Source organism: Capra hircus, chromosome 19, assembly GCF_001704415.2.
Source record: "Capra hircus breed San Clemente chromosome 19, ASM170441v1, whole genome shotgun sequence".
Taxonomy (NCBI): domain Eukaryota; kingdom Metazoa; phylum Chordata; class Mammalia; order Artiodactyla; family Bovidae; genus Capra; species Capra hircus.
The window spans coordinates 13,330,632-13,344,362 of record NC_030826.1 but is presented as its reverse complement, the minus strand read 5'-3'; the positions used below and the strand labels follow the sequence as shown (position 1 = coordinate 13,344,362).

The following is a 13,731-nucleotide window of genomic DNA, read 5'->3' as shown; positions in this document are numbered from 1 at the left end:
GCCTGGAAAATTCCATGAACAGAGCAGCCTGATGGGCTACAGTCTATGGGGTCATAAAGAGTCAGACACGACTTAGCACACACACAGTGCAAGGCTCTCTGTATATACTTTCTCATTTCAGTCCTTAAAAATCTCTTAAGGGAGGTGTTGTTACTCCCATTTTTACTGGTGCCAAAATTGATGCTCAGAGAATGGAAGCAGGCAGCATAGTAGAGGTTCGGACTTCTGTTACCAGCCTCTAGACTTTATACAACCTGAGAAGGTAATGCATCCCAGCAGAGATATGTCAAGGTTTTTGTTTTTGGTTTTGGTTTTGTTTTTAGGAAATAGAATGGCTCTTTAGAAATATGGAATATGTACACACATGCAAAGGGAGAAGAAGTCAGTCTTCAAGAGGGAGGGATTAGTTAGTAATGGAAGAACTGGAACCTGTTGAAGCTGATTTTCTTCTGCCCATTCAAGGAAGAGATTCTTAGCCAACAAATTTTAAGCATTATATATAGATAGATAGATAGATAGATAGATAGATAGATAGATAGATAGATAAATATACATATATGGGCCTCCCAGGTGGTGCTAGTGGTAAAGAACCCTCCTGCCAACGCAGGAGACTTTAGAGATGCAGGTTTGATCCCTGGGTGGGAAAGATCTCCTGGAGGAGGGCATGGCAACCCACTCCAGTATTCTTGCCTGGAGAATCCCGTGGACCGAAGAGCCTGGTAGACTACAGTCCTTGGATTTGCAGAAGAGTGACTGAGTGACTAAGGACACACACACACACACACAATAAAACAGGCTCTGCCCTCAAAAAGAAGCTCAATGTCCAGTGGAGAGATGGGCAGCAGATAGTTACAATACAAGGTAATATGTGCTGTAACAGTGATACGCTAGTACACTGAGGGCTCCGAGAAGAGATCGGCCAATTCTAGGGAGAATTCAGGGGTAGGTCTCTGGGAAGTGATGAGCTAAGTCTTAGAGAAGAATGGGAAGGAAATTCCAAACAGATCAAATTATCCAAAGAAGCATGAGATAGCACGATCAGTTTGGCCTGTGTGACTGGAGTACAGAGAGCAAGAAAGGAGAGCCGTTGACCGTGAGGCTGCGAGGTACACAGGGGTCAGACCAGAGCAGGCTTCGGATGTTACTCCAGAGGCTGTGGCGAGCCAGTAGGGTGTTTTGAGTTGGGGAGTGGTAGTAACTAATCTGGTTTTAGATCTACCTGTCTGGCAGTGATGTGGACTAAAAGGTGGCAAAAGGAAAGACCAGGAATTTCAGAAGTCCAAGTAAGAGATGATGAGGGCCTGAACTCACATGGTTGGAATGGGGATGAGGAAAAGTAAGTGGATTTAAGGTGTTTAAGAAGTAATTGAGGGGAATTCCATGGTGCTTCTGGGGCCTAGGTCTTTGTGCTCTCAGCTGCCATGGGCCCAAGTTTGATCCCTGGTTGGGAAACTAAAATCCTACAGGTCGAGTGTTGTGTCTAAAATAGTAATAGTTACTAACAATAGTGTGGGGTGGGGAGGAGTAAGTTGGTAGGATTAAAGATGATTCTCAAATGTCTAACTCGGCTAACTGGGTGGATGATGGCACTGCTCACCAAGAGAGGGACCACAGGGCAAACAGATACAAAGGGGGAAAGGGCAGGTTTGTTCTGTAAACTCTGAGTTTGAGGTGTTTGCAGGCTGTTCAGGTGATGTTCAGTAGGCAGATTCAAAAGCTAAAAGAGAGGACTTCCCTGGTGGTCCAGAGGTTAAGTATCCTCCCAGTACAGGGAACATGGGTTCAATCCCTGGTCTGGAAAGAACCCTCAAGCCTCAGAGCAACCAGGCCTTTGTGCCACAACTACTGTGCCAGCGCTCCAGAGTCCACAGGCCGCAACTACCGAAGGCCTTGTGCCTAGAGCCTGTGCTCCGCAGCGGGAGAAGCCACAGCAATGAGAAGTCTGCGACTGCAGCCAGCAAGCAGTCCCTGCTGTCTGCAGCTTGAGAAAACCCACGCCCAGGAACGAAGACCCAGTGCAACTGAAAAGAAATTAAAAATAAAAAGCTAAAGGAGAGATCTGGGTCAGAGACACAGATTAGGAAATCAGCACAAATCCGGGAATTTTGAAGTCATGGGAGAGGATGAGATTGTCTGAGCTCATTGAATAGAAAAAGAAAAGAAAGGCGAAGAGTAGCAACTTGAATGACAACGACAGGAAAGACACAGAGGGAGAGCGCTTAGTCTAGAAAAGGAGAAGTAGATTGAAGAGAGAGAAGCGATGGTAAAGATGGGGAGTGGGAGGCAGTCAGCAGAGCATTAAGACCCTCTAGGCTCTACTGGCTTCCCTGGTGGTCCAGTGGTTAAGAATCCGCCTTGCAATGAAGGGGACATGGATTTGATCCCTGGTCGGGGAACTCAGACCCCACATGCCTCGGGGCAACTAAGCCCAAGCCGCAACTATAGACTCCATGCCCTGCAATGGAAGATCCCACGTGACACAACTAAGACCCAACCCAGTCAAATTAATTAGTTAATTAGTAACTTTAAAAAGACCATTTAGGCTCTAAATAACTGAAAATATAGTGCTTCCCACGTAATTTAAAACAAAAATATTGAGAGTTCCCTGGCGGCCCAGTGGTTAGGACTCAGTGCTTTCACTGCCGTGAACCAGAGTTCAATCCCTGGTCAGGAAACAGATCCTGCAGGCCACGCAACATGGCCTAAATAAATAAATCTGTAAAAAATAAATTTATAAGCTTTAGGGACTTCCCTGGTGATCCAGTGGCTAAGAACTCCATGCTCCCAATGCAGGGGCCCACGTTTGATCCCTGATCAGGGAACTAGCTCCCACGGGACACAGATAAAAATCCCGAATGCCACAACTAAGACCAGGCACAGTTAATAAATAAATAAGCAAATATTTAAAATATTATAAGCTATAAAATAGATGTAAAGGAAGTCCCAACAAAGTTCTGGTTTTTCTGTGGTGACCTCTTTGATTGTATCCTCACTGTCTTTATTTCAGTGCCCTTGATCTGCTAGTGCCCTAAGTACATGCTTATACACCTTCTCAGTAATCTAACAGTATAGCACTGAGAATACATCAAAGTGGATTAGTCAATGATGCCAAGTACCACAGAGAAGTCAAAGATAAATGTTAGAATGTGCCCACTGGAACAAAAAGAAACAGTACCAATTATTCCAGCATATGAATAGACTCCCATACTAGTGGAAGAGTGAAGTCCAGAAGTAAACCAAAATACATACAGGAATTAGTATATGCTAAAGATGGACTACTCAATAAATGGCATAGACAATTGGACGACCATCTGGGGTAAAAATAAATGTCAGTTTATCTCACACCAGGGTAAACTCCAAATGGATTAAATATTGAAATAAAAATTAAAAACTGTAAAAGAAAATATGAGAAAATTCCTTTATAACCTTACTGTGGGGAAGGGAAATCTTTCTAACTATGACCCAGAATGTAGAAGGCATAAAAGGAGAGGTTAATAATTTCACCACACAACACTCAAAATTTCTGCAGAGTGACATAACACTTTAAAGCAATGTCAAAACATATATAGAAGACGGAAAAGAATGTTTGCAACTCATATCATAAAGAATAGTCCCCCTAATATAAGGAAATAGATAAGAGATCAGCCACCCAAGACAAATATCAATGAAGATAGAAATCGAAAGGGCTTATGTGTTGTGATTAAGAGCATAGAGATTAAGGTCAATGAGTTATATTGGAATCCCAGCTGTCTCCACTTACTCGCTCTGTGACCTTGGGCAAGTCTCAGATCATCAGTTTTCTATAAAATGCAGGTAATAATTGTAGCTACTTCAGAAGTTTAAGTGAGATTAAGGCCAGGCTAGTGACTCATGGTGATAGAAGGAAGGACACAGGGGAGATCTGGGTTCTAAATTTCTAGTATCTGGGATCCTTGAAATAAAGAGATTCAGGGAAGAGAAACTATTCAATTCCCATATGTCTCTTCTTCCGTTAAGGGCAGTTATTAATATTTACTAAGCCCCTCTAAGTGTTAAACACAGCCGTAGGCCTAAGGATAGAAGGTAAACGCAAGCAAGACAGACCTGGCCTTGGTCCTCAGTGTAGCTTGCTTCTGTGAGAGAGGTGTCAATCAAATGCCACAGAAATACATCATTACAAACAGATGCATACCATGAAGGAAATGGGGAACTTCCCTGGTGATTCAGTGGCTAAGACTGTGCTCCCAATGCAGGGGGCACGTTCAGTCGCAGATCAGGAAGCTAGATCCCACACGCTGCAATGAAAAAATCCTGCCTGCCATAGCTATGGCCCGCACAGTCCCCCAGAAAGCAGGAAAGGGGGGCCAGATAGTAGGAGAACCAGGTGGAGTTTGGGAGATCAAGGAGGGCTCTATTTTTTTTTTATGACTGCATTGCAAAACTTGTGAATCCCCCTAATATAAGGAAATAGATAAGAGATCAACCACCCAAGAGAAATATCAATGAAGATATAAATTGACAGGGCTCTGTCAAGTAGTACCCTGAACGGAGGTTGAACCTGAGCCACTGCAGTGAAAGCGTTGAGTCCTAACCACTGGACCACTAGGAAAGTCCCAAGGGGGGCTTTTAAGGAGATTCTAGCAATCCATGAAATTAAAAGATGCTTGCTGCTTGGCGGAAAAGCTATGACAAACCTAGACAGCATATTAAAAAGCAGAGACATCACCTTGCTGACAAAGATCCATCTAGTCAAAGCTATGGTTTTCCAGTAGTAATGTATGGATGTGAGAGTTGGACCATAAAGAAGGCTGAGCACTGAAGAATTGATGCTTTTGAACTGTGGAGCTGGAGAAGACTCTTGAGAGTCCCTTGGACAGCAAGGAGATCCAACCAGTTAATCCTGAAGGAAATCAACCCTGAATATTCATTGGAAGGACTGATGCTGAAGCTGAAGATCCAGTACTTTGGCCACCTGATGTGAAGAGCCAACTCACTGGAAAAGACCCTGTTGCTGGGAAAGATTGAGGGCAGAAGGAGAAGGGGGCAACAGAGGATGAGATGATTGGATGGCATCACCGACTCGATGGACGGAGTTTGAGCAAACTCCAGGAGACAGTGGAGGACAGGGAAGCCTGGCATGCTGCAGTCCATGGGGTCGCAGAGTCAGACGCGATTTAGCAACTGAGCAATTAATCCAATATCTGAAATTTGAGTAGGTGTTGAATAGGCAAATAGAAAAGAAGGGGAAGGTGAGACGAGGGAGTGGACACAGTGTTCCAGGCAGAGGGGACAGTGGGGACCCTAAGGGAAGGAAGAAGGCAGCTAGTCCACTGTGGCTGTAGCTGGAGCAAAGGAATGAGTGAGGGGAGCTGAGACTGGACAAGCGGGCAGACTGGACAATGGATGGCCTTGACGGTCTTAAAATGTAATCTTTCTTATCGTGGCCTAGCTGATTAACGTGGGCAGTCGACAGTATTAAGGATTTGGAGTTTTATCCTGAGAGCAGTGGCAAGTTCCTGGATGCAAAGAGCAACAAGATCTAATTTGCACTGTGGATGGCTTACTCTGGCTGCAGGGTGGAGACCTGTGTTAGAGTTGAAGAGACACGTGGGAGTGGCCTTGGGAAGGCTGTGGTGGTTCAGACCCGTGAGATGCTCCCTAGCCTACCTGTTCCCTAGTGTTACTTTAGCAGAAGACAAGCTTTAATTCTTACATAGTAAATCTTCATTGTGTGTTACCTATTATTATTATCTTCAGTGAGAGATGTGCTCAGTCACTCAGTCATACCCAACTCTTTGAGGCCCCATGGACTGTAGCCTGCCAGCCTCCTCTGCCCATGGAATTTTCCAGGGAAGAGTACTAGAGTGGGGTGCTATTTTCTACTCCAAGGAATCTTCTCAACCCAGGGATGGAACCTGCATCTCTTGCGTCTCCTGCATTGTCAGGCGGATTCTTTACCTCTAGAACCACCTGGGAAGCTCTCATGTTAGAGGTAGAAGGCTTAAAATTAATCCACTAGGAAGAACAAGCACGTTGGAGTCATTTCATAGGAAGTATAGCCATGAGAAACGGGTGATTTTCTTTTAGATCGGAAGAAGAGAGCTGAAAGGGTAAACTGGTGATTTCACAACAGAGAGAAGACCAGAGAGAATTCTCTAGCGTGATGTTGCTTTGGCACATAGGCTGTCTGTTCGGGCAAAGTTCACCTTCTCCATGCTTAGGCAAATGAAAATGTTAGGCAAAGGTCCTTTATGGCTCACTTTGGGAGCTCAGTGCTTTTTAGTGTGAAATAGGCCCAGGAGTTTAGATATTGCTACAGGTTGCATTTCTTTTCAATACCATGGAGTCGTTATAAATGCCTAGGAAAGCAATATCTGAGTAAATCACTCTGGAATTGAACCTGTGTATTACTTAGCTGGCTTAATTTCAGAATAAGACAATGGCAGATACGAGTAGTTTTTTGAGAGCTGCCCTTTCTCTGCCTGCTATAAAGAACTGAATAGAGTTGAGGCAGGCTGACGACCCAGCTGTCTTATTTTGTCACGGATGTGCTGGCAAAGCAGAGTCCTTCAAGGTGGGAATTCTTGAAGTCCTTCCAAGGAATATGTTCAGTTTTGTGGGACTTCAAAACATAAGCATCAGTAGCTTTTTAAAAATTATTTTAATTTAAAAAATTTATTTTATATTGGAGTATAGCTGGTTAACACTGTTGTGATGGTTTCAGGTGGACAGCAAAGGGACTCAGCCATACGTATACATATATCCATTCTCTCCCAAACTCCCCTGCCATCCAGGCTGCCGCGTAACACTGAGCATAGTTCCATGTGGTATACAGGAGGTTCTTGTTGGTTATCCATTTAAAGTATAGCGATGTGTACACGTCCATCCCAAACTTCCTAACTATCCCTTCCTCCTGTCCTTCCCCCTGGTGACCGTAAGCCTGTTCTCTAAGTCTGTGAGCCTGTTTCTGGTTTGTAAATAAGTTCATTTGCTTCATTTCTTTTTAGATTCCACATATAAGGGATGTCATGTGACATGATATTTCCCTTTCTCTGTCTGACTTAATTCACTCAGGATGACAATCTCTAGGTCCATCCACGTTGCTGCAAACCAATAGCTTTTTAAATGCAGAAGTAAAAATGAAAACAGAATCTTGGAGCCAAATGGGACTCCCAGAGCTCCAGAGCCTGACAGGTGTTTATTTATTAATATGTGTAACTCTGCATGGAGGATTGTTTTATATTAGAAATATACTTTTGGTTATACCATGTTTCACAGACAAAGGATTAGTATCCCAAAATACAGCCAGAAATACAGGACTTCTATGACTCAATTAAAAAAACATCAGCACAAGAGAAGAAAAAGGAGAGGCTATAAGCAAGCAAGAGAAAACCTGAGGGCAAGTAAATATATAGAAAGATGCTCAACCTCACCGTGAAGCAGACAAATGTACATAGGAGCAATAATAAGAGACTACAGTCATCCATTGGTGAAAATTTTTAAGTCTGAGATTTCCAAATTAGGGAGGAGGTGGAACTAACTCTCACATCCATACATGACTACTAGAAAAATCATAGCTTTGACTATATGGTTCTTTGTCAGCAAAGTGATGTCTCTGCTTTTTAACATGCTAAGTTTGTCATAGCTTTTCTTCCAAGAAGCAAGCGACTTTTAAAATTTCATGGCTGGAGTCACCCTCCGCAGTGATTTTGGAGCCCAGGAAAATAAAATCTGTCACTGTTTCTGCTTTTTCCCCTCTGTTTGCATTGAAGTGATGGGACTGGATGCTATGATCTTAGTTTTTTGAATGGTCAGTTTTAAGCCAGATTTTTCACTCCCCTCTTTCACCCTCATCAAGAGGCTCTTTAGATCCTCTTCACTTTCTGCCTTTAGAGTGGTATTATTTGCATATCTGAGGTTGTATAATCATTTATACACACTGCTTTTTTCAGAGGATGACATTAGCAACTTTAACCACTGGATGGCGCAAATTCATAAGAGTCTGGTGAAAGTGTGTGTGTGTTGTGTTAGTCGCTCAGTCATGTCGAACTCTGTGACCCCATGGACTGAAGCTTACCAGCCTCGTCTGTCCATAGAATTCTCCAGGCAAGAATACTGGCGCGTTGGGGAGGGAGGTGGGAGGGGGGGTTCATGTTTGGGAACGCGTGTAAGAATTAAAGATTTTAAAATTTAAAAAAAAAAGTGGGGGAAAAAAAAAAAAGAATACTGGCGTGGGTAGTACAGACCAAGGTACAGCAGGTAAAAGAGGGTCAGCCTGTGAAAAGTCTTCTGGAGACTGAAACTCATGTACTATAGACATGAAATCAAATTCCCTAGCATTGCAGATTAAGAGACATTTTTAATATTGGATGACACAGAAAAAGGGAAGGGAAGAAGAAAAGTGTTGGAAGAAGGAGCAGGGAAAGAAAGATAAAGAGACAAAGGAGCATTGAGATAAAAGACTGTGAGTCTAGGAACTTTCCTGGTATTCTGGTGACTAAGACTCCATGCTCCCAGTACAGGGGACCCAGGTTCAATCCCTGGTCAGGGAATTAGATCCCACATGCTGAAACTAAGAGTTCACATGCCACAACTAAAGATCCCGTGTGCTGTAACTAAGACCGAGCACAGCCAGATAAATGAGTGAAAATAAATATTTCTAAGAATATATATATATATATATATTCATTTTTAGAAAAGATTGTAAGTCTAGAGAGATGGATTCAAGTGTTAAACCAACACTTTCAGGTTGGGCCCTCATTGGTTTGCATCCACCTGGTGACCAATAGCAACTTTGATGTAAAAGTAAAGGTTACCTCATTTTCTTCTATTAATAAAAAGTCAGTTATGCTACCCTCAGCTATCCATTTAGTGGTGTGGCATTGTCAACAATTTCTTTGAATGTGTGCTGTGATCATGGTGCTTGATTAATTAGCACCAGGTAATACAGAGACATACAAGTTAACATGAGGTTTCCCAGGTGGCTCAGTGGTAAAGAATCCTCCTGGCAATGCAGGAGATGTGGGTTCGATCCCTGGGTTGAGAAGATTCCCCTGGAGAAGGAAATGGCTACCCACTCCAGTATTCTTTCCTGGGAAATCCCATGGGCAGAGAAGCCTGGCAGGATACAGTGCTTAGGGTTGCAGAAGAGTCAGACACGACTTAGTGACTAACAGCAACAAGTTAATACAAACACAACAGGCTTCAAACGGAAGAAGTGGGAAGTTTGTATCAAAGGATAACGAGCAGCCCCGCAGCATGATGGCAGTGGTGTGAACTCGGAAAGGAATCCTCTCTGAGAATGCAGGGGTAGGGCGGAGGAGGGAGAGGAGTTTCGGGAGGAAGGGGAGGAGGAACCGTAAAACCATCAACCTGAACAGGTCAAAACAAAGAAGGGGTTCTGGCTCTGGCGGTTCAGTGGTTGACACTCAGCGCTTCCCCTGCAGGGGGCATGGTTCCATACCTGGTTGGGGACCCATCCACGTGGTGTGGCCAAGAAAAAAGCTGTATATATTAATCGCAACTCTTCCTTAGAAAATGGCTAGTTTTTTAGATTTTCTTTTTTTAAAGCAGATTATTTTGGGGGCACCACGCTGTGCAGCATGTGGGATCTTAGTTCCCCAGCCAGGGGTTGAGCCCATGCCCCTTACAGTGGCATCTCAGAGTCTTAACCACTGAACCACCAGGGAAGTCCTGGAAAATAGCTAGTTTGGGGCATGATGTAAGAAAAGTGCTTTAGATCAGAATCTACTGGACTGTGCTTAAGAAGTTTCCAAAATAAGAGGAAGGACTTGGGATGGGGGGAAATGTACAGGGCTAGAACCCCGCTATGTCCCTCTCTGATTAGTAACCCCTTGGACTAGCCTAGGGGTGCAGAGAAGGAGGGGTGCTAGTGGCCTGCTCAGGCCTGTCAGAGGCCCAAAGATTCCTAGGTCACTGATTTTTGTAATCACAGATATATCTTTATAAATGAAAAAATGGAAAAACCAAGGTATACAATTGTATATTTTAAGTGCTTATTTGAATACAGTCATGCACACGTGCAGAAATACAGCTATTTACTTAACGTCCTTTAGCCGTGGCAGCAAAAATTAAATTGAAGATGTCTGTGAATGTGTTTTCTCTACCCGAAGCAACTGCCATCATTAGGCCTATCAAAAAGTACTGAGGGATTTCCCCAGTGGTCTAGTGGCTGACTCTGCATTCCCAATGCAAGGGGCCCAGGTTTCATCCCCAGTCAGGGAACTAGATCCCACATGCCACAGCTAAAGAGGCCACATGCCTCAACTAAGACCCAGCATAGCCAAAAAAGTAAAAACAGAAAAAAATTGGGATGACTCAGATTCTTAAAAAAGGTGGAATGACTTTAAGGCCTGTCTAGCCTATGACTTGAGAAAAAACACAACTTAATACTTGTGCTAACTGAAAAGATGGTAGTAATAGTCACTTCCAGAGGAGTAATTAGCTCCCCATAGAAATGGCATTTTATCAAGTTGAGTTTGTCGCTAAGCCTGTCGTGGTGACAGGAAGAATTGTGCCTGGTGTGAAGTGATCTGCAGAATACAGGTCGCATCCCAAGGTCCGCCTGGGCATTCTCCCTTCTCTTCCGCTCTCTCCCCTATCTTTTGGTTTTCAAAGATCCCCAGTGGTTAAGAGAATAGGAGACTGAAAATTGGTAACTGATTAGGCAGTCAGAAAATCCTCAGAGGGACCTTTCTTTGTCTGGGGAAACAAGTCCCCAGAGCAGTGTAAACAATTTTGATTCCATCGGTGAATCTCTATAAAGAAAAGTCACTATACACGTTGCCTACATTATATTCTGGCAGAAGAGCTAATGAGTATAAATAGGCTTTGCTGCAAGTTTTATTGCCTGTTTCTGGATGAAAGCACTTTCTCTGGTGGATAAGCCTGGGAAGGTGGAGATGACTGTAGGCATCAGTCCTTGAGCAAAAGCATGAAGTATGGAAAGCTTTTGATCATCCTCCCCAGTGGTCTTGGGAAGGAGCAGGCTTCTTCTCCCCCGCCACACCCCTGCCGCTATTTCCTCATTAGACTGAGCCACAGATGGCAGGATAAACTGGAGGTGATGTTGTGCACCAGTGGAGGGCAATGCTCATCTATTCTAGTGCCAGCCCCTGTGCCCTATCCTCTCCACCCAGCGTATTTTCAGAGAATGCTCTATGGAACTTCGGGGCACCCGCAGGATCTCTGGGCTTCCCCCGATGGCTCAGTAGTAAATAATCTGCCTGCAGTGCTGGAGACACGGGGCAGTGTGGGTTCAACCCTGGGTTGGGAAGATCCTCTGGAGGAGAAAATGTATTTCTTCCAGTATTCTTTTTTTATTTTTCGCTCCAGAATTCGTGCCTGGAGAATCCCCATGGACAGAGGAGCCTGGCGGGCTACAATCCAAAGGGTCACAAAGAATCAGACATGACTGAGCACAGAAGCACAGGATCTCTAGGGCTTCCTTGAAAACTAGCGTCTTCCATGCTTGGTTCCATCTCTTCAAGGCTCAGCTTGAGTATCAGATTGAGAGAGTCATTTCCTAGGCAGGTTGATAAGTCTAGGGGTCCCCAAGGAGAGAGGGGTCTGGAATTCTCAAGGAGGAAGAAAGCACAAACTTTTTTTTCCCTCTACATTCCTTAGGATTATATAACAATAATGTATCCTGCCTGAGGACAGTCTCTGGATTAAACCTTCTGGCTAATTCTGTTATCTTAAAATGTAAATTATGGGAGTGAAAGTGAAAGTGAAGTCGATCAGTCAAGTCCGACCCTTTGCAACCCCATGGACTGTAGACTATCAGGCTCCTCTGTCCATGGAATTTTCCAGGTAAGAGTGCTGGAGTGGGTTGCCATTTGCTCCTCCAGGGTATCTTCCGGACCCAGGGATCAAACCCAGGTCTCCCACATTGCAGGCAGACGCTTTACCATCTGAGCCACCAGGGATTTACAACTTCGAGACATTGTTTGAATTCATTGGAGAGTATATAACTCCATTGCTAACACTAGCAAGCGTCTTTCTACCCCCTTCTGATGTCTATGTCAGAAGCTTTCTCTATCTCCTTTATACTTTAATAAAACTTTCTCACACAGTTTACTTAGGTGCAGGTACATTTCACCAAAATGAAATGGAATGGTTTCAGACTCTTGAAAAGAAGCAGGACAAAAAAACAAATAGTAGGGGACCTCCCTGGTGGTCCCGTGGTTGACTCCATGCTTCCACTGCTGGGTGCACGGGTTCAATCTCTGGTTGGGGAACTAAGATCCCACACACTGCACAGTGAAGCCAAAAAATAAAACTCAAAAAATCATTTAAAAAATAGTAAAATAAAAGGAAAAAAAAAAAGGAAAAGAAGCAGGACAACACCCTTCTTATCCCTTCTGCCAGTCCTCTTTTCACCTAAACTCTGTTTTAAGGTCAGCTGTCTCATTCCATCATAAAAAAAGCATTTCCCAAAATGCAGTTTTTAGAGCACGAATTTGAGTTTTGTAATTTTGAATTTGTAAGATTAGTCTTTGCAAAAATTCATTGTTAGGTAATACACAGTTGTCTTAACATTGAAAGTATTGATATGTTAGGTGACAGTTTTTCAGAAAAATCTCTTGAATAAAACAATTTTTAATGGTAAAGTAAATAAATTCTTTGCCATACAAAATAGATTGTTTATGTTGCGTTTTCATTGTCAAAACTCATATGCACTGTAACCCACAGTTGTGAGTTTCATGAATAATTAAATTACAATGTATAAGTGAAAATCTAATTTCATAGTAAATTCTGTACACTGAGCCTTTTTATCTTGGCTACATTGAGGCACACATGCCCTTTGGCATGGCACACAGCTTGTCTCAAGTTGTGGCTCATGGGCTCCAGAGCTCAGGCTCAGTAGTTGCGGTGTAGCGGACTCTCTGGTTTTGGGACTCAGGCTTAGTTGCCCCGAGGCATGTGGAATCTTAGTTCCTCAACCAAGAATCAAACCGGCATCCCCTGCATTGGACGGTGGATTCCTAACCACTGGACCACCAGGGAAGTTCCATATAAACTGAGCCTTTCTTGGACTCTCTCTTAGCTGAAGTAAGGGAAAGGAAGATACAACAGGTAAGAAATACAATAAATGTTGCATTAAGTTTTTCTATTTTTTTAAATCAGCCTTTTCACTTTCTCACTAAACTCTGAGTGAGGTCAGGCTTGACTCTGAGCCATGCCTCTGTGAGAAAGAACACCATAATTGTGTTGCTCTGGATTGCTTGTGAATGTCTGCAGCTCACCGTGATGGTAGAGTATAATTCCACGTCAGGAATTCTGCATTATCAAGAGATCTTGTCTGGGTCCTTTGTATGCCCTTGGGGATGAGTCACAAGGAGGCTCTTTGGAATGCTCAGGGTCAAGTTCCCTTCCCCAGTGTGTGGAGAGCTGGGGCAGAGGTTTAAAGCCTGGTGAATGCCAGAGGGAAAACAGGAGCCCCACCCTCAGCTGGCTGAGAGCCAGTGCAAGAGGTCAGCTGAGAGTCAGTGTGCCATACCAAGGGCTGCTTTGCTCAGTTCCTCGGAGACTGTGTTTAAACCTTTTGTCAGAGAGAGTGATGTGTCCATTCATATAGCACTTAGAGGGAAGACCTTTGTTTTCATTTGATGAGATGAAAAAAATATCCATTTTTCGTTTGAGTTCCAAGTGAATTTCAAAGGCTTGTGGCTGAGTCAGTAGTAAAGATATTAGAGTAACTCTGACTATAAGTCCAGGCTTTCTCCTCAC

At 43.6% G+C, this 13,731-nt stretch overlaps 1 protein-coding gene across 1 annotated transcript in view; it reads left to right on the top strand.

The window, feature by feature from the left end:
- The window catches only part of ACACA (acetyl-CoA carboxylase alpha), a 287,918-nt gene that overhangs the window by 7,532 nt on the left and 266,655 nt on the right, over positions 1-13,731 (top strand). The window lies entirely within an intron of this gene.